The sequence below is a fragment of the Hyaena hyaena genome, unplaced genomic scaffold (assembly GCF_003009895.1).
Source record: "Hyaena hyaena isolate Hyena2069 unplaced genomic scaffold, ASM300989v1 scaffold_408, whole genome shotgun sequence".
In the NCBI taxonomy this organism is placed as follows: domain Eukaryota; kingdom Metazoa; phylum Chordata; class Mammalia; order Carnivora; family Hyaenidae; genus Hyaena; species Hyaena hyaena.
This window is the reverse complement of record NW_024081041.1, coordinates 243,722-265,446: the sequence shown is the minus strand read 5'-3', so window position 1 is coordinate 265,446 and position 21,725 is coordinate 243,722. Positions and strand designations below refer to the sequence as shown.

General features: G+C 39.2%; 1 long non-coding RNA gene across 2 annotated transcripts in view; it reads left to right on the top strand.

Annotated features, from left to right (window-relative positions):
* The first annotated feature begins 4,132 nt into the window (after positions 1–4,132).
* The window catches only part of LOC120245203, a 75,682-nt gene continuing 58,089 nt past the window's right edge, over positions 4,133–21,725 (top strand). Inside the window, exons 1-3 of one of the 2 annotated variants that reach the window (XR_005531727.1) lie at positions 4,133–4,291; positions 9,901–9,946; positions 19,571–21,427. This is a non-coding gene — a long non-coding RNA (uncharacterized LOC120245203). Of the gene's footprint in view, positions 4,292–9,900; positions 9,947–19,570; positions 21,428–21,725 lie in introns of those variants that run through there. The other variant, XR_005531728.1, reaches the window with a different exon arrangement.

Genomic DNA, 21,725 nt, shown 5'->3' with positions numbered 1-21,725 from the left:
TATCTAAGCCTCACTTTCCGTACTTGCGAAATGAGTAGCATGCACTAACACTTAGCGATTTTGGAAGATGAAGTAAAATAATGCAGTTGAGGAGCCTGGTATATAGTACGTAGCTATACAAGTAGACTTTCCACAAGCTTGTGCCAAATATTCTCTGTGACAACTGTATGTGAATACTAACGACAGTTCTGCCTCAGATGCATGGTGTCAGCTACATGATATTAAGCTCATGTTTTTCTTTTCTTCTTCTTCTTCTTCTTCTTTTAAAAAAAAATTTTTTTAACATTTATTTATTATTGAGAGACAGAGAGGGACAGAGCATGAGCTGGGGAGGGGCAGAGAGAGGGGGAGACACAGAATCTGAAGCAGGTTTCAGGATCTGAGCTGTTAGCACAGAGCCTGATGCCGGGCTTGAACCCACGAACTGGGGCTCAAACCACAAACTGTGAGATCATGAGCTGAGCTGAAGTCCAACGCTTAACCGACTGAGCCACCAGGGTGGCTAAGCTAATGCTTTTCAAAATACCTGTGATAAGCCTTTTGGGTCTGTTCCTGGGGCTTGATAATAACTCATAGCAACTCCAACTCATAGTTACTGCTCCTGTGTTCTGCTGAAGTATTGCTGGAGATCAGTGGAAAAGGTCATAGGAGTATTTATTTGTCATTTTTCTTTCATTTTTTTTATTACCAAGTATAAGTTAGTGTAGAGAGTCATTAACTGAGCTTATTTTTCAACATCATTAAATCCTGCAATTTAGAAGAAGGTATATTTAAACCAGGTATGTAGAAGCTAGTGTATTTGCTAATTTTCTTTGGATTATTTTACTTTTTACTTAATCCTTTCTTATATTTTATTGTCATTATATTTCAAAATAGTCTTTCATATCAAATATACATATTAACTTGCTTAAAGACACACTCAGCCTTGTCTCCATCTTGGCTTGTGGATGGTGATGGAAAGAGACATTTGATTCTCTTCTTCAGGGCCAGGGAGGCACTGGGTAGAGTATTCGGTGTGTCTGCGGTAGTGTGGGTTGGTCAGGACTGCAGGAGTCCTCAGCCTCTCTCAGGAGACCACTGGGCTTCACAGGGGCCTGGCTCCTTTGTTGAGGCTTAGCATTGTCACTATGTATTGACACATATTAAAAAAAATTGAATCCCAAACACCCTCAAACTACCATGGGTATTTTGGGAGATATTTCTTTCTAATTATTTTCCTATTCATATTTTAAAATAATTGATTATTTTTTGATTTCAAAATGTTCATTCACTGTAGAGAAGTTGGAAAATAAAAGCTCAAATAACACATAATATGCATATGAAATATAAATGAAGATCACTGTACATACTAATTTATAACAATCTTTTTACTTCATTGTATGCCATTTCTTTACTGTTTGTCATATATATTTTATGAATTTAATGGAAAGGAAAGCAAATATATACTTCTGTATTTTGCTTTTTTCAATCAAACATTCCTGGACCCCTAACTTTCTAGGTTACTTCCTGATCTTTTTTTTTTAACGTTTTATTTTTGAGAGAGAGAGAGAGAGAGAGAGAGACAGCATGAGCAGGGGAGGGTCAGAGAGAGAAGGAGACACAGAATCTGAAGACAGGCTTCAGGCTCTGAGCTGCCAGCACAGAGCCCGATGCGGGATCAAACCCATGAAGTGTGAGATCATGACCTGAGCTGAAGTCAGACGCTTAACCAACTGAGCCACCTAGGCGCCCCACTTCCTGCTTTTTATAAAACATTAATGCGACAGAATGGTTGTACTATAATATACATAAAACTATCCTGCTATTTAATATTTAAGTTCCTTATACTTTATTTTATTTAAAATATAGTGGGAATCTAATTTTATGTAAACAGCCTTTTCCATATTTTCAATTATTTTGTTAAAGTACATTCTTATAAGTAGAATCACTATATCAAAGATTATATATCCTTGAAGTGGTTTTAAATATTATTAATCAATTTCCAGAAAAGGTGTATGTGCAGCTGTAGTGTATAGATGACTGGTTATGGCATATCCTCAAAAATTTTAAATAAAATTAAGTTAATAGTTTAGAAATAACATCTTCTGGTTTTCATTTGCAATTGACTGGTATAATATCTTTTTAAGTAAGCTGTGTATTTGCTTGTGTTAATCTCTGCTTTGTTATCTCTCTGTGCCCTTTGTTCATTTTATTCTATTGAATTTTTAATATTTTTATTATTAAATTGTATAATTAAGGTAAATATCTTAATGTTGTATTTCTTTTGAGGCTTTTCCTCTCAATCCCTGTCCCTCACATATTTTTTTTTTGTTTTTTCTTTTGATTCTATGAAAAGGAAAATGTATTACAAATAATTTCAATTCAAATATACAGTAAATACTTGATTCCTTATTGAGAACTGACAGGACTTTTGGGGGTGGTGGGAAATGAAGCATAAAAGTTTAGATTATACCACAGTGACATTTATGCTTTTTATCTCTACTTCCTTTTTCATATGAAAAATATGAGAAGTTCATAGTTGGTTGCTAATCTGCATCTTAATAGACAGTTTTTATTTTTAAACAGAAGGTATATATGTCAAATGTTATGTTGACAAATTAATTGACCATAATTGTCAAAATTGCTGGTTATTAATTTATTTTCAGTTTTTGTGTGTGAAAATGTAAACCTGCACAAGTGCCATGGTCAATTACGGTGCATTTGATGTGACCTAATTAGTATTGTGAGGAACCAACACATGGAAAAACAAATGGGACACATGCTAGGGACAAAATTGAATGTGACATGAATACTAATTTTGGCTTTATATTGTTTTATTCATTAAAGTCCCTCTTCTATAAAAGAAGAGAAAATAGACCTAGACAGTTATTGATCTTCATGTAGTAGGGGCTGTGTAAGGTACATTGCTGGACAATTATTTAATTCTTATGAATCTGTGAAGGAGGAATATTATTCCCATTTTACAGATAAGGAAAAAGACTCAGTGAAGTGAATGAAATTCCCCCAAACTGTATCCTGTATGAAGCAACTAAGATTTTACTCCATCCCTTTGACTCCAAGGTAACCTCAGTAGATTTCTTTTCAATTTTAGTCTTAATACCATCCCGAAATTTAAAAAGAAGCTTTTTTTTTTTTTATGGAAAATACTTCTTTTTTTTTAAGAACCAGGTATTAGTGAATGAGACAGTATCCCTGATCCCCAGATGGGATATTTATTTGTGAGAATAAATGACAGCTTTTTGAGAAAAGCTTCATATTCATCAGAAAGTCTCTATTTTTTCTATAGGTGCCAAGTCCTAGTATGATACCAACATTTAGACCTGGGCAAGTGGAGTCCCTGCCCTGGACTCTGGGTCTTCGGAAGCCTGTTTTCTGAAATTTTTCTAAGTCCTCCTCCAGTGCCATCTGGGCAGGGTGTCCTTGCCTGGACTGATATGTGGACCCTATTCCATTTTTCTCTTCAGGACACTTCTAACCCTCTCCTCTGTCTCCTCATTCCACCTACATATGAAGTTGACTAGGTGTCCAGAGAAGCTCCAGGGCTTGAGCCTACTGGGTCACCCCAGGCCCCATTTTTGGACTTTTGTCTCAGCAGGGAGGCATACTTAGCAGAAATTAATTTCCCTTTTCCCTTTGGATGGTCTGGAATTTCTTTCACAGGATAGTACCATGTGGACGCAAGAAGAGCTCAAATCTCTGGACTACTGATACCAACTGCCAACCTTTAGGCCTGTACAGGCCTGGGTCTCAGCCCCCATCTGTGCTCTGGCTGTGGGGCTGCCTTCTGGCTGCATCACCTGACGGTGAGGGTGGCGAGGTCATAGCAGTGCATCCTATGACTGATCTCTTCCCTGAACCTGGCACCCAGGTTGTGACTCTCTTTCCTCTTCAGGCTTTATGCTACATGTCAGGCAGTCCCTCTGAGGTGACCTTTCCTGTGTCTTTTCAAGATTGTAACTCTTCAATTTTAACAGGCCCTTTAATCAAATTCCTCTCTTGCCAATAAGATTGATTTCGTGATGTTGCTCTCCCTAGTTTACTATAAGGCATGCCAAGTGATGAACACATTTCTTAGAGCAAATGGAGCCATTCTTTATGCTTTTTCTAAGTGTCCTTTGCCTATCTTCCTGGCAGGTGGCATGTATAGAAGGCAGGAGTATAGTTTGAAAGTGATAATGCTCTAAGAATGGAGTGATCATGGCCTGAAGAGTTAAGAGAAGATGGGATTGGAAGATACTGTTTTACATTTATCCTGTAAAATTCTGAAGAGTGAATTTTTCATGGCCAGAAGGTGAGTTTTTGTGTGTGTTGTAAGACTTGCGTTTGTGTTTTTGTCAATAAGGCATAGTAACAAAGTTTGAGAGTCATTGGATGGAGGCATTCACAGGTGGCATGGTAAACAAAGCAGCGCCATGTGTAAAGGTGTGACCAGCATTGGCTGATGGTATTAGGAAACTGCCGGGACAAGATCTATATCATTTCATTGCAAATACGTTCTGAAGAGCCATGTTATTGTGAGTAATAACAGCACTGCTAAGTTTATCTTAGGGGGAGTTATAAAATTAGCCAGCAGTGGCACATTTGACAATAAAGAATGGAGAGATGATTCTTGGACCTGAATAAGAAGAGATGTTGACCAGACTTTATGAGACTCTTCGTGAACTAAATGGACAATAAACAAATATATAAGTACATTTTCTCAAACTAGCATTCTAAATTCCATTCATAAATCACTATGCTTCACATGGGCCCATGAATTTAGTTATACTTTTATTTTATTATTTTATTATGTTTATTTATTTTGAGAGAGAGAGTGTGTGTGTGTACACAGGTGTGTGTGCACAAAAGTAGGAGGAGGGGCAGAGAGAGAGAGAGAAGAGAATCCTAAGCAGGCTCTGTGCTGTCAGCTTGGAGCCTGATGCAGGGCTTGATCTCATATACCATGAGATTATGACCTGAGACAAAATCAAGAATTGGATGCTTGAGTGATTGAGCCACCCAGGCACCCCAGTTATACTTTTCAAAATCTAACTGATTATATATGTAGGGGATTGTAAAATATATTTGCAGGTACCTGCGTAACCTAGAGGCAGTCTTGTAAGATAAGGACATTTAGGTTGAACCATAAAAATTATTCTTCATGCGGGGTGCCTGGGTGGGTCAATTTCTAAGACATTTACAAAGGTTTCATAACATTAAAGAAAGATCACATGTATTATAATGAAAATCAGTCAGTATCTCCTAGTACTGTCTGGATTTTAGCTGTGCTCTCTCAAAAATACTGAAAAGGGAAATAAGGTGAGCAGGGACTTGGTCTCAGCTCTGAGTTCCCATCTCTCTTTTCTCTCCCTCACCTAATTGCTCTCACTGCCCTAACAATTCCTCACTGGAACCTGTACGACTAGAGTCACACCCAGTCCTTCCTTGCCTTTCCTCTTGCTTTCCCTGTGGCTGGGCAGGCAGCCATTATTAGGAGGCAGGGAGCAAAGACAGTAGGCCATAGGAAGCATATGGAAGAGAAGGAGGGACACAGGAGGAGGTACTTTAACTCAGGTTATAGTAGAGAAGCTGTCACACGTATGGACTACTACTTAGTGCCAAAAGGTAAATGTCTTAGAAGATACAGAACAAAGCATTTAAAAGCATAGAATGAGTAGCCAGACTCCCAGGGTTCAAATACGGGCAGGGCTGGGGAGCCTGGGTGTCTCAGTCGGTTAAGCGTCTGACTTCGGCTCACGTCATGATCTGAATTCATGAGTTTTGACCCCTCACTGGGCTCTGTGCTGACAGCTAGCTCAGAGCCTGGAGCCTGTTTCACATTCTGTGTCTCCTCTCTCTGCCCCTCCCCTGCTCACACTCTGTCTCTTTCTCTTTAAAAATTATTCTTCATGAGACTCTTCCTTGAAGTGGAGATTTCTTCACAGAGTGTCTATTTTTGAGAACAAAGAGGAAGTTGTCTTTATCTTCAAAATTTAAATGTCCAGCTGTTCACCATACATTTGTTGTCCTGAACCAAACATGCTCTAGGTTGGGTCTTCTCCATCATGGAACTAAATGCTGCCCTTGTTGAAAGCAGGTCTCAGCCGTGTCCATTGTTGTTCAGTTGGTATAAAAGTGTGTTTGTCAATCTTCATGTTTTTTCATTTCATTGGATGATCCTGAGAATCCCGACTCGAGGGCTTCTTCATGGAGGGAACACACCACAGGGAAGGCCCAAGCCTACTGGTATGAACTTGACAGAGCCAAACATTTTTTTTGGGCAGATTTGCCTGTTTCTGGTGGATTGCTGGCCCTCCTGGTTAACTTGTCTGCCTACATCCCACCCAGAATCACCTCATTAATACAAAAGATACTACGAATGCTCTTATCACTTAGGAATTTGCAAAGGTCTTGGGAGCCCTGTAGTAAGAAAAGGGTCAAAGACAAATCTTAGAACAAGAGACGCTCCTTGTGCTCTTAACATTTAGGAAATGACAAGGGTTTTAGGAGCTCTCTGCCAGGGATAGAGGACAGAGACCAACACATGTTTTCATAGGCCATGAAATAAGCTTAATTAAGTTTTATTTTCATGGCTTTACTGGTTTTGTCTGCTTGGGGATCTTCAAGTCTGGTCTCCCATTTTATTTTGACACCGGCAAGGGGAAACTTGGTGAATTTATCTCCGTTCCTTCCTGACCACCTCTTTCCTCTCTCCTTCTATAACATTAAAGAATAAGAGGGCATAAGCCCACAAGGGCCAAGACACAGAGAGGATAGCCGTCCTATATCAGAAGTTGATAACTAGGTACCTCCAGGGGAATGACACAGACATTTTGGTGAGGTCTGCCTCCACATATTGGTTTTTCATTTAGTTTTTAAGTTCTGTCTTAAATAGGGACATCCAAGACATTTGAAGAATGCCTCTAACATGCATAAAGGGATCAAAACCTGAAAACAAAACAAAACAAACAAAAACCTCTGGGGAAAAGAGTGCAAGGAACAGAAGAAAACTTAAAAATAAGCTATAGTTAATAGTCTCAGAGAGATGATACTTCATCACTGAAACAAGAATAAGAGGCAATTAAATAGAATAGGAAGGTTCAGGGAATAAGAAAGAGTTCCTGCCAGTTGAAAATATTATATAAAAATTAAAATTTCACTAGGTGGGGATGACATTGAATATGTCTCTCAGTTAGGGGAATAAAAGAATGAAAGGATGGAAAATAAGAGAGGAAAAACTTGGGAATATGTATAGGCAGATGGTTCAGAGGACCTCAAATTCCAGTCCCTCAAATACCAGTGTGGGTGGAAAGCAGCTGAGTGTGTTAGCATTTCTCCCTCTTAACTCCAAAAGGTGCTGTGTGAGTCAGTGCCCCCTAGAGGACCATGGGGTTGGAAAAAGTTGGATGAAGGCTATGTGGACTGATGGCTGAAGTTTATGTCAGGGTTGAGGATGTTAGCAAAGATACAATAACAAAGATACTGTGTCCCCAATCAGGTTAGGACACTGAGTGGAGGCCAGATAAAAAAGGCTGACATGCAACCAGATACTCCTTTCCCAAGCCCTCTATGGTAGTGTCAAGCCAGTCCACAACCCAGTTGCCAACAAGGAGCAGAAGCCAGGGGTTGAGTGGGACTGGCAAGAACTTAACAGGCCAGGTTTATTTATTTATTTATTTTATTTTCAAGTTTATTTATTTTGAAACAGAGTGAGAGAGAGTGTGTGTGCATGAGATGGGGAGTGGGGGGGGGTGGTAAAGAGAGAGAGGGAGAGAGAATCCCAGGCAGGCTCCAATCTGTCAGCATGGAGCCCGACATGGGGCTCTATCCCATAAACTGAACCATGAGAACATAACACGAGCCGAAATCAAGAGTCAGAGGCTAAATCCACTGAGCCATCCCGGTACTCCAGGAAGCCAAGTTTAAATAGAAGAGATTGGGTTACTTTGGTCAGTATATATTTTTCTGTTATGAGGTAGACATGGGGGCTTGAAAACTTTTAATTTAGTTATGGTGGTTTTAAGAAAATTACTTTTTCTTTACCCAACTTTTGTGCCTGAAAACCTTACCAATGACAGTCAATAAGGCTTAAGAAAAGAATACACATGACTATCATACATATGTAATTAATAGCTTTTCAAATAGCAAGTAAACATTAACTTTTTTCCTAATCAGTATTTGACTTGAATATTAACCAGTCCAGAAAACTATTGTACTTTAAAAAAATTATTTATTTTTAATGTTTACTTATTTTTGAAGGACAGAGAGAGGCAGAACATGAGCAGAGGAGAGGCAGAAAGAGAGGGAGACCCAGATCTGAGGCAGTTTCCAGGCTCTGAGCTGTCAGCACAGAGCCTGATGCGGGGCTCAAACCCACGAAACATGAGATCATGACCTGAGCCAAAGTTGGATGCTTAGCCAACTGAGCCACCCAGGTGCACATGTACTTTGTTTTTTCTTTTTAAGTAGTCTCCATGTCCAGGGTGAACCCCAATGTAGGGCTTGAACTTACGATTTTGAGATCAAGACCTGAGCTGAGATCAAGAATTGGATGCTTAACTGACTGAGCCACCCAGGCACCCCAGACTATTATTTTAATATCCAAAGCACACAAATGTACATACATTGTGTATCACATATTGCCGATGGTGCAGCTTTTATTGAGTAGTTATTATGATGTTCATGTTACCATGTAGTTACCGAAAAATGAAATTAAATGACCCTTGGTTTCGAGAGGCTTATCACCAAGAAGATAGGCAGTAAATAAAGGTTAAAAAAGAGCTGCACATGATAGAAACTTACAGGATGGAGAGCATTTCACGGGCTTGGGTGTTCAGAGAAACTAATGAGAAGATAGGAGACTTGACCTAGATGTAGAAGACTAGGGAGGATCCAGCAAGGAAAGACAAATTATCTTCAACCAACACAGCAGCCTGGAAGTCACTGTTGAGACACATTTTGGTATGAGCCTAATTTCAGTGGGAGAAGGGCAGTGGAGAACTTGTTATGTTTCTGTGGGTGGGAGAAGGAATAGGAACATATAGGGCATATTGTCCCAATAAGGGCATCTGTTTTTAAGATTGGCAGAGAGGTGAGAGGCAACATTCCATGTGGATGATATTGGAATAGCAAATGGTCAGACTGAAATATATATGGTGTATCCTGGATCCCACAGAGGATTTCACTGGGTGGAGTAGCTCCTTAAAATAATGATGATAATTCAGGATTAGATAGAAGCAGTCTTTGAAAACAAAGTTAAGTAAGAACTTGATTATCTATAGGGGATGCAGAGCTATTGAGATTTTTTTTGAATAGAAAAATGACATGGCCAAAATGGGAGCAAACAAAATGAATGGAGTTTCGAGATCTGAAAAGACCTTGAAGTAATAAGAGCAGTTAACTTGGGGACCAAATAACTGATAAATCTGAGTTTGTCTTGGATGCCTTTTTGATTTGTTCAAAGTTATTTAACAACAATTTGCTAAAAGTTCAACTTCTTCCTCTTAAATATTTGGAAACAAAATTCTGCCCCTTACTAGTTGTGGGAACTTATGAAAATTGATTAATATCTCTGGGGTTTAGGTTTCTCATCTGTATAATGAGCTGGTAAAATATTTCTTTTTTAAGTTTATTTATTCATTTTGAGAAAGACAGAGAGAGCGAGCAGGAGAGGGGCAGAGGGAGAGGGGGAGACAGAATCCCAAGCAGCCTCCCTCCTGTCAGCACAGAGCCCGATGTGTGGCTTGAACTCAGGAACTGTCAGATCAGGACCTGAGCCGAAAGCAAGAGTCAGACACTTAACCGACTGAGCCACCCAGGTGCCCCAAAATACATTATTTCTAAAGCTTCTCCCAGTGTTAATATTTTATCCAGTAACATTGATAACTAGTGACTTCATTTTCTTCTTCATCTCTTTTTCAGAATTAGTTCTCTTAAGAATAAATCTACTCCTTATGACCAAAAAGAGGTAAGTTGATTTACTTGTATGTGCTCATCTCAGTTAGCATTTGTGATATTTAGTAACTGAATCCTTAATGGGAATTCAGATTGAAAATGTTAATAAACATGTTTGGTCATAATGCTCTACACATGTGCATATTATTAATTTCATAATTTCCAAGCACATTTGAATCCATGTTCAATGTTCAAACAGTTTCATTTCCTGGCACATGAAATGGAGACTACATTGTTTCTCCTGCCCTATGTACCCTCTTTTTATACATCTGTAACTACAAAAGCGGAACCATTTATTTTGCAAAAGGTTTATCAGAGAACTAATTATAACATCAAGTGGGGTGGTGTTCAGAACAGTCTGAATGATAAGCAATGAGAAAAAAATAATCCAATAATTATTTAAAGTAGTGGGTGTTAGCTTCCACTGTGATCTGATGATGGTGGTAGCTGGGAAAAGCTTCAAAGTAACAATACACATCCAGCCATTGATGATATTTTGTTCTTCTCTTCATAGTTTATTTCATTACAAAAGTCCAGGGGATTGGGTCTATTTTTCCATTACCCTGGCCACTTACTCATGGCTATTGTGTGTGGTCGCTCCACATGTGCTGTGGGCCCTCTGCACTATTATCCTGGTCAACAAAAGGCAATTATTAAATTCTAAAAAAGCTTTAGATGAAACTGCCATGACAATAGGCATAGGTAATCAGAGGCGTAATCATGTTCGGCTGGAAATCTGTGCCCATAGAATGAACAGGAACACAGGGTAGTCTTTGAAGTCCATTTTCACGTAGACATCAAATGATACTGTCGGGTTTTTTGACACAGGTTGGAAGTATAAATGTGCATCATCAGCTTAGGGTCAAGAAATGACTTATGGGTCTCAGTTTTAGTGTCAGTGTATTTGCAAAATACATGATTTTCCAGTTTAGGACCAAATCTATTAGGGATATTGGTATGATGCCTTTCGGGTTGTAGAAGAGAAACACATCATAATATCCCTTGAGAAACAGATGGGTTTAGGGTGTATTGAATCACAGGTGCAGGAAAATAACAACTCAGACAAATAGCCTGAAAATAGGCTAGAGCAAGAGGCTGGTGTTGGTTCTGTGTTAAACATGAGATGCTACAAAAGGGTTTGTGTCAGTATGTTTCCGAGGAAAAGCATTTTTAGAAACAGCTGTATTGTGGTGTTATCAATGTCTGGATTGACTTCTGCATTTAGATATGCTTAGGTAACACGAAGGTTACTTTTTGATACTAAAAAGCAATAATGGCAGATTCTGGCCTGTGCCATTATTGAAAAGAGCTACAATAGTCCCAGTTAAGTGTTAATAGAAGAGTGCTGTGAACCTCAATCGCCTTAAACTATCTCCTTTTGCCTGCCTGACACAGTCTTATATTTCCACAGGGTGAGTGATTCCTTTAAGCCCTGGTTCCTCAGTCTTGTCACTGTTGACAGTCTGGGCCAGATCCTTTGTTGTGGGGGGTGTGCTGCACATCACAGTGTTTACAGCATTCTTGGCTTCTATTGATGTGCCAGTAGCGACCATCTCCCAGTTGCTAACAACCAAATCCCCAGACATTGTTAAATGTCCCCTGTGAACAAAATCACCCTGGTTGAGAAACAGCTTTAAGAGAAACTCAGGGACCCTAACCAGTCCTTGTTAAAATGTGGGGTGCTTGGGTGGCTCAGCCTAAGGTTAAGCAGCTGACTCAATTTCAGCTCAGGTCATGATCTCATGGTTCTGACAGTGCAGAGCCTGCTTGAGATTCTCTCTCTCCCTCTTTCTCTACCCCTCCTCTACAGGCATGTGTGTGCTCTCCCTCTCTCTCTCTCTTAAAATAAATAAACTAAAAAAAAAAAAAATGCAAGTGTTAAATGGTAGGAAAAACTGCTTCTCCAGCCAAGAACACCTTAGCATTCATTAGCTGCCTGATTTTCTCACATGAGAGCAGGGCTCAGAATGGGATATAAGTCAAGCTGATGAATGGAAGCAGGAGAGCCCTGGATGGAGAAAGGGCAAAGGCGAGGAAAGTGTGGCAGTGGAATACCACTTCAGGGATCCCTCTGCAGCCTAGAAATTTCATGAGGTGCCACAGTGAGAGAAGTGTGATGGCAAATGTGGGGAGAATGGCTTGAAAAGAAGTAAGGAGGCATTCAACATGCCAAGGGGCACTCATGTGCTGTAAGACCTTTACAGAGGAGAGCATGTTGGTCAGTTTGTAAAATTAGGTTTTGCTGTAGTCAAGCAGCCATGTTTACAATGATGTCAGTCAAAGATGGCTGAGTGGCACAGCAGGCGGCCATTTGCTCTGAGTGGGAGCTAGGAGGAGCACTCTGAATCATGCAGGTGCAAAAGAAAGAGCATGTGCTCTCAAGGACCTCTTTACCTCTAGAGGTTGTGGGAGCCGGGGGTCCAGGTGAGCCTGGGTGGCAGCCTTTCATACAAACACTTCCCTCCATCTGCTGCGAGTGAGCTGAGCCTGCAGTGAACACCCTGGGGGCAGATCCATCCTTTTGAGTATGCTGAATAAAATTATGGTATTTGAAAGTTTTCCAGGAACACATACAAACTCAGCAAAGAATGGGAACCACAGGAAAAATGCCAAAGTGAATGTTGACTATTTCAAAACACGGGCCTGCTAGATGTGCATGGGAAATAGACGGGCTTAGAGTTTAAGTGAAAACAACTGAAAAATTCTGGATTTCCTGTTCATTTTTCTTCCTTCTAACCCCTATTCTAGTTTGTTTTTGCTCTATTTTTAATGATTCCTCCTCTCACCAACTTCCCGATTTGGACTATTTCAGTAAATGAAGAAACAAAAAATTAACAATCTGTACTGTGTTCTGGTTTACTCTTATTCTTACCTCTACATCCTTTTTTTTTTTTTTTTTTTTTTACAAATAGTTTATTGTCAAATTAGTTTCCACATAACACTCAGTGCTCATCCCCATAAGTGTTCCTCCATGCCCATCCCTCCTCCCCCCCACATCCATCAGTCCTCAGTTTTTGTCAGCATTCAAGAGTCTCTCATGGTTTGCCTCTCTCCCTTTCCCCCACCATTTCCCCCCTTCTTCTCCCCCTTGTTCCTCCGTCAAGTTCCTCCTAATCCTCCTATACGTGCAAACATATGATATTTGTCCTTCTCTGCCTGACTTATTTCGCTCAGCATAACACGCTCAAGGTCCATCCATGTTGCTACACATGGCCAGATTTCATTGTTTCTCATTGCCATGTAGTATTCCATGGTATAGATAAACCACATCTTCTTGATCCATTCATCTGTTGATGGACACTTAGGCTCTCCTCTACATCCTTTTTTATTTGGTTTTCCTCTCTGCCCCCATCTTCTCTATATTGTTCAATTTTTCATGTTCTTCTGCTGTCCACTTTTTCTCTGCTATTCCTAAACTTGAAATCATCTAATCTCTGTATGTATGGCAACCTGGTGGCTTTGGAACGATATCAAGTTCAAACACCATTTTATTCCCATGAATGCCTTTGTACCTGTCACCCATGAGTCACAAATTTTGTTTCAGATATATTGTCTTTGTATCCATCTGAAATGTGAAATACAGGGGAAGGGGTTGACTGTAAAGTATCATGAGGAAACTCTTTAGGAATGATGGAAATGTTCTATAGCCTAACTGTGCTGTTGGCTATACAACTACATACAGCTGCCCAAACTCATCAAGTGTACATTTAAAATGGATGAATTTTATTTCATGTCAATTATTCTTGAAAAGTAGTCACTATAATAGTAAAATTAAGCACATGTTTTGACCATGGCCATTTTCCCATTAAAGTTGCCATGTGGCATGATTGTGCTTTACACATTTTCAGCCTTCCAGACTTTTCATTCTTCTGAGAACATGTATGACCTGTGGTGTCTTCATTTCCCACCCCTCACCCCCAACCCCATCCCAGAATGCAGGCCCCAGCACATCTGCACATCCCTGCTCTCAAAAGAAACCAATAGGGTATGCATCAAAGTGCAAAGGATAAAACACAAATGCAGTGGAGTTTCTTTTTTTTTAATTTATTTTTATTTTATTTTTTTACAAATAGTTTATTGTCAAATTAGTTTCCACATAACACTCAGTGCTCATCCCTGCAGTGGAGTTTCTAACTAAGGCCTGGTAAATAATAATATGTCTTTTAAAAAAGTATCAATCAAAATGATAAAAATGGCCTCAGTTATCTTGATCTTTTCAATTCAGCAGCTGTCCACAGTCAGATTTTGCAACCTGAAGGGGCTAGGGACCCCTCTAGGGGCTAGGGTCCCCTCTAGTGCCAATGATGGCCCTAGCAACTCAGGTCACAGAGCCTTCCTTTTTCCCCACTTAGAAGGAAATCTAGAGAATCTTCTCCCGGCATTAAGGCCGTGTATACGTATAAATCCACCCATGCATTCTGAGAGACAAGTGGACCACACTAAAGGAGAAAAGAAGGAGGGGTTACTTTACATCTTTCTGTTAGGGAACCTGGAGATATAGCAATGAATTCTACTTTTTCTGTTTTCTTAAAAATTATTTTTCCAGCTTTATAGAGATTGACACATAACATTGTGTAAGTTTAACATGTAAAACATGATGACTTGATATATGTGTATATTACAATAAGGTTAGTTAACACATGGTCGCCTCACATAGTTATCATTTGTGTGTGTGTGTGTGTATGTGTAGAACTTTTAAGATCTACCATCTTAACAGCTTTCAAGTATATAATACAGTATTGTTAACTAGTCACATTGCTGTACCCTAGATCTCCAGAACTTATTCATCTTGAGTAACTGAAAGTGAGGGGAATGGGTAAATGTTGAAGCTTGAATTTTTATAGTACTGTGAAACAAACCGACCCCAGAGCAGGATTTTAAGTAAGAAGGTCATTGCCTGTGTCATTTATTATTTTTACATTTATTTACTGTTAATGAGATACAATTCTAAGAAGAATTCCAATAATATTCTAAACAAAATTTCCCTTTGATTGGTAAAGTGAATCATCTTTTTTGCAGAGAATTTGGACTTTAAAAAAGGTACAAATAAAATGATGAAGACCACCTGTAATCTCATCATCCAGGCACACTCAATACCAACATGTTGATATATTCCCAGGTTTTTATTCTGTGTGTGTGTGCACAATTTTTATAAAAATTATGCAAAATTAATTTTATTGTATGTTTTTCACTGAGCCCTTCTCTGTATCCTTAAACAAATCTTCAGATATATAAATTTTAGTGACTTCGTATTATTCTGTTGTATGAGTGTATTATAATTTGTTTTACCAATTTTATATTTTTATATGTTTAAACTGTTTCCTTTAAATTACATAATATATGAATAGGTTTTGGTGATTTGTTTTCTTTTTATTCACCTACCTTTGATAGATATTTAGTTTTCTAAATACTTTATTTTAATGTGTACCTGGATAGTTGGCCTTCATAAATTCTTAAAAAAGTCAAATTGATGTCAATTTTGACTTTAGAACGTATAGTTTATTCTTCTGAACATACAAATTGAGATTAGTACAAGGAACAAAAAGTGGTACTATTAAACAAAGATTATATGATTTAATCTTGGAGCGCCACCTTCTGGTGAATTTTAAAATGGCATGGAACAGACCTCGGTTAGCTCTTATTTATAAAATTACTGTACTTGAACTATGACTGTTGCTTACATTCTTTTAGTGAACACTAAGGAAACTGATAACAAGAAAAATCTCATAACTTTAGCTTTTATTTTTTAATTCTTTATGTCATTAAAAATAACAATATTTTCAGTGTTTCAACAGTCTGTAAAATGGAAAACCTCATTGTTTGATATAAATTAATTAAGTGAATAGATGAATAGGTGAAGAATAAATTGAAAACAAATTGAAAAGTTAAAATATAAATAAAAGTAAAATATATGTGGTGAATGAAACCAACAGGTCCAGATAATTTTTATTAGTAAATTCTAACAACCTTTTAAAGAATAGATAATTCTATGCTATTTAAACTATTTGATAGCACAGATGCTGGAAATTACTGCTTTGATTTTATGATTCTAATAGACCATAATATCAAACTAAAGGAGGATGCACCACAACAAGGAAAACTCTGGGCCAATCTCATTTAGGAACATAGTCCTAAAATATTAAATAAAATATTGACATATGGAATGCAGTAGTATTTAAATAATAATATCATTAATCTAACATTTAATTTATACCATACCACCCAAATTTTAGAGTCTTAAATCAATAATCACTTATAAGCTGGTGATTCTATGGGTTGGTAATTTGTGCCAGGACAATTGGACAGTTCTCTTGCTAGTCTGGCTACGGACATTCCTGTGGCTTTAGGCTTCTGGTTGCTCATCTGAGACTAGGAGGCATAGGATGTTCTCCTTCACAAATCTGCCAGTTGGTGCTGGCTGTTGGTCTCCCTCTCCATGTGGTTTCTCATCCATAAGGGCAGAAAGAGGGTAAGAGCAGAAATGCAAGACCTTTGGAGGCCTAGATTTGGAAGTCACACCATGTCCTGTGGCATTTTATTGGTCAAAGCAACTTAGTTTCAAAGGATAGAGCAAGAGACTACCTCTTTTTTTAAAAATTTAAATTCAAATTAGTTAACATATAGTGTAGTATTGGCTTCAGGAATAAAATTTAGTGATTCATCACTTACATAAAACACCCAGTGCTTATCCCAACAAGAGCCACCTCCTTAATGCTCATCACTCATTTAGCCCACCCCTCACCCACAACCCCTCCAGCAACTCAGTTTGTTCTCTGTATTTAAGAGGTTCTTATGGTTTCCCTCCCTCTCTGTCTTTCTATTATTTTATTTTTCCTTTCCTTCGCCTATGTTCCTCTGTTTTGTTGAAATAGACTACCTCTTAATAGAGAGGTAGTCCCATTATAAAGGGATGTTCATACAGGGATGGGAGGCAGCCATCTTTGAACTCAATCTACCACAATCATTAAATGAGTGAATCTTTGTAAAACATGGGCACGTAGTGTTATATAAGTGTTTATCAAACAAACAAATAATCAATCTGGTTAATTCCAGGAATGCAAAGAGAGTTCACCATTAAAATGATCCACTGGAAGAAAACCCAAAACTACCTCTCAGAAAGGAGGCTAATACTGGTAATACAGATAGGCACCTTTCATTAAAGAATTTCAAAGACAAAAGAATATTGATTACTATCCCAATTTTTTGAGCTTTGAAAAATTATGGGAGCTTCCAATTTTAAGATGGGATATTGCATAATCTCCTCCACTCTATTCCACAGACAGAAATACTTAAAAATGTACTTTACAAAATTATAAAGTACATATACAAGCTTAAGAACAAGAGGAGGTTCAGGAGATGAAGAACGGACAGTGATGAGTGGGGACAAACCATGCCGCCCTCTTATGCTGGCATTGGACAAGGGCTATGGCACCCACAGCTTCCAAGCCTAATCAAGAACACATCCAAACCCCCTCAGGCTAACATTGCTGGCAAGCTGGAGCTGAAATAATTATGCCACATTACCTGGGTTGCAGCTAGAGATGGACTCTGGTAGATAAGAGAGAGATGTGAGTCAAAATGGAAAGGATGCCTGGGCTGCTTGTGGACGGAGACCTTGAGATTGCTTTGTCTAGAATGGGCAGCAACCCCAGCCCTCTAACCTGATCTGTGCTTGGGCACAGTGCGTGGGCTGAGGCAACCTCATAATCCATGAGAAAGACGTGGTTGGGGTAAAAACTACCATGCAAAACAATAGCATAAAGCAAAATTTCAAAGCACACAAGAAATTCGTGGTTATGAGACATTATAGAAGCAGTATTTTTCCTTGGGGATAAGTTTCTTTCAGATGACATCCTAAGAGTATTTTTTTTTTAGAAATTTAAAGACTATAGAAAGTATATTAATGATACTGTCGATTATAACAAGAATATGAAAATAGCAGCCAAGATTATATCAAGTGGTACATGTTAGGACAGACACATTTCAAAGGAAGCCAAGGTTATAGTGGAAAATGACAATTCCCAAACTCCTGGCATTCTTATATTACACACAGATCTAAGACAAGTGCCCCCATACCAGATTTATGCTTCACTGAACTAAGCCTGTCACAAAACCTCCTCACCAACAGTCCCTCCAGTTGCAATAATGGCTGCACAGGAATTAAAACACTCAGATTAGAGTTGAATACACCTGTATAATTACTATATACCAGAAGCTCAAACAAATCATTCTGCTTCCCCTGTATGTGCCCTAAAGCCTGATTCGAAGCCAAGTTGACAACCCTTACAGGCTAACGACAATTCTCTCCCCAATAAAATACCTCTGTGTCAGAACGACTAAGTATGTGTTGGGTAATTTCAAACTTTAAAACATTTTGACCTCACCTGACAATAATTTGATTATATGAACTACCCAATCAAGTATACTAATGACATCCTAAGAGTATTAATGTACTTACTCAACATATATTATGGGGCATCTACTATGTATCAAGTACTGGTCTAGTGACTGGTAGTAAACAGGGAACAAAACACACAAAAATCCCCCTCTTTGTGGAGTTTATATTCTAGTGGGAGGTCATAAGGAAAGGAATATTTCAGGAGTAATCTGGATAGGAAGATAGAGTCATAGAGGGACAGACACATGGCTGAGAGAGATTCATGAGTCACTAAGTCCCCGAATCCTGTCCTGCTCCAGCTGCCCCTCCACTTGAAATACTAACTACTGATCACTTAGTCTTTTTTTTTTTTACTGAACTACACAAATAGAGTAAAAATGAAATTAAATGTAAGGGGAAAATGTGCTTTTATCTTGCTCTTTGTTGAAAAAAAAACTAGCAGGACTAAAAGCCATGAAAGGATATGGTTCACTTATGAATAAAAATGCTTAGGGACCTCCAGCATGGACCAGAGAAGGGAAAAAAAATTATTCAAGCAGTTTAGAGATTGGGTAGAATTAGGGGTCAGCAAGTACAACATAGTCTCTTTTGTAGCATCTGGTAAATTTTCTAGTATTTTTTAAAAAATATAATGTCAGACTCTTTATTTTTAAAGGCAACCCAACCTGTGTTCATGCATTTTTCATTTTGTTCAAACTCAAGCCAGGTGTGTACTGGGCAATCGTATTTTCCTTTTCTAATTATATCTGAACTCGAAGCAGAGTAGAAAGAAAGTGGTCACAATGGTAAGAGGCTTCTGTGCTTCTTTTCCTGCCCCTTGTTATCATCTTGCTCTAAAGTGTTTCTATTGGAGAGTCACAATGATCACAGTGGAGGAGTTTAATTAGCTCCTAAAATTAATTTTTGAGGGAAAAAGTTGAACTTCACTGGCCACTGTGACACTTACTACTCTCTCATTCTCCTCCTCTGACTCAATCTTCTTAGATAAACAGCTCTTGAATTTTTGGTCAGGTCAGATATCCTATTTTGAGAATTTGATTACATCTATGAATTCACAAAAATACATGCATACATATAAATATATATATTTATGCATATAGTTTTATTGTAATTGCCCAATAAAATACATCTTTGGGAGCTAAGGGCACGAAACTCTGTCCTGGACAGTTTCTCTTCCTTGGTTTACATCTTTTAATGTTGAGGTTCGCAGGGAGTTGTCATTGACTATTTTTATTCTAGGGCCCCCTACCATTGTGCCTTTGTCTACTACCGATGCTTTCGACTCTCTCCCATAATGTGGACTTTCAGATTTACATTCCCAGTCGTGACATCACCTACCCACTGCCAAACGAGTATTCCCACCTGGTGGTGCCGGGGTGAAGTCGAATGGAATATATCTTTCAGGTGCTGCCACCAACCCATCTGCAGAACGCAAGCGGGAAACATGGACACTATCACTGGAAATGCGCCCATTCTCATTGAATCTCTTCTCCAACCCTCAGTGTCCAACCAATCACCAACTTATTTAGATTCTAACCCCTAAAGTTCTCTCCATCCACTTCCGCCCTTCTCCTCTACTACCCCTGCTTCAGTTCAGGGCCTCAGCTCTCTCCTGAGCTGTTGCATTCAATCTCCCGTGGCCCTTCTGACTCCAGTCTGGCCCTGCCTCCACAGTGTTGCCAAAAGTGTCTCTAAAAGGCAAATCCCATCATGTTACTCCTCTGCAGAAAGTGCTTAATGGTTCCCTATGACTTTTTGAGGAATTCAGTCAAGGCCTTTCATGATTTGGCTCTTCCTCCTGCCCTCTTCAAGCCCACACATCCTTTCGTTCTCTTCTCACCCGTCTCTCCTAGGCAGCCCCCCTTCTTAGTTTCATCAGTGTTGAGCATGTGTAGATTCCCGACGAGGCTGAGTTCTTCTACATCTGGTCCCTTTGCCCAGAATTCCAGCAGCACCCCCACCAAACACACTTACCCATTTCAAATTTTTTCCCCCTAAATTTCAAGGCTCAACTCAATCTCCTCTGAGATGCTTCCTCTCTCTCAAATGGAGTCATATGCCTCTCATCTCTGCTGGCTTTGATCTGGCACATCATTTTATAATTTTATATGTAGTGCATTATAATTATTTCCCTATTCAATATCTGCATTATAAGACTGACAGCCTCTTGAGGACAGGCGCTGTGTCCAGCCAACCCTTCTCTTCCCCAGGACCCGGCACAGGGCTTGGTTAGTAGGTATGGAGGAAACATGAAGTTGAATTGAACATCCATCCCTGTGAGGTAAAAGTTGGATTGTCTGTCCCTCATATGATGTTGCGAGTACTGCTTACTCGGTCAGTAAACCTCCATAAGGGAAAGCCAGTTTCTCCAGCCCCATCACTGTTGGCATAAGAACAAGTAGCAGAATGACAGACTAATCCATATTCTCTGATCAACCACACTGTGTGTTGCAGACGGGACAGCCTGCCCTTCTTGTTTCATCTCACAGCTGTTGTCATAGCTAAATATCATGCAGCTGAGGAGAAATCATTGCAAGCAGTGGGGCGGATGAGGCTTGATAATTGTAGTGAAGGATTTATTACGTGAACTTACAAAACTCCTGTGAAATGTTAGCAAATAACTAGGCCTCAGGGAGCAATAATTACTTTCATTCTGCAATTGCGGATGATGTAAAAGAAAAACAACAGAAACTGAAATTTTAGATACTAATATAACATAAATAGAAGGCAGGGCTAGAGAAAACCAGCCAAACAATTTTCTGTCCTCAGACATGAGGACAATATTTTGGACTGTGAGCCAATGACTTTTGGCATGCTTCCTTGCTGAAATTCCCCAGTAGAGCGCACCACTGGAGTTTATTGACCTTTTAATCTATACCTGTAATCCATTTCTGAAGAGGCTTTTTAAAAACACTTTGTGACCAATTGGGTATAAAATGTTACCGTCTCATTTGAATTTACCCGGTTTTGCCACCCACCTCACTTGTTATGTCTGTTTGTACTGAATATTCTAGTGGCAGAACAGAGTTCTTTTTTTATTAAAGATTTTTTTATGTTTATTTATTTTTGAGAGAGAGAGGGACAGACAGACAGCATGAGCAGGGCAGGGACAGAGAGCGAGGGAGACACAGATTCTGAAACAGGCTCCAGGCTCTGAGCTCTCAGCACAGAGGCTGATGCAGGGCTCGAACCCACCAACTGTGAGATCACAACCTGAGCCGAAGTCGGACGCCCGGCCAACTGAGCCACCCAGGCGTCCCCAGAGTCCTTTTATAATAGTTTGCCCAGACATCTTTTTGGATTCAACAATGAGTTTTTCCTCCCATGGCACACTGGTAGTAAATGAAAGCAGTACCAGGCCAAATGTGAGTGGAAGCACCTCTTCATCAATGTC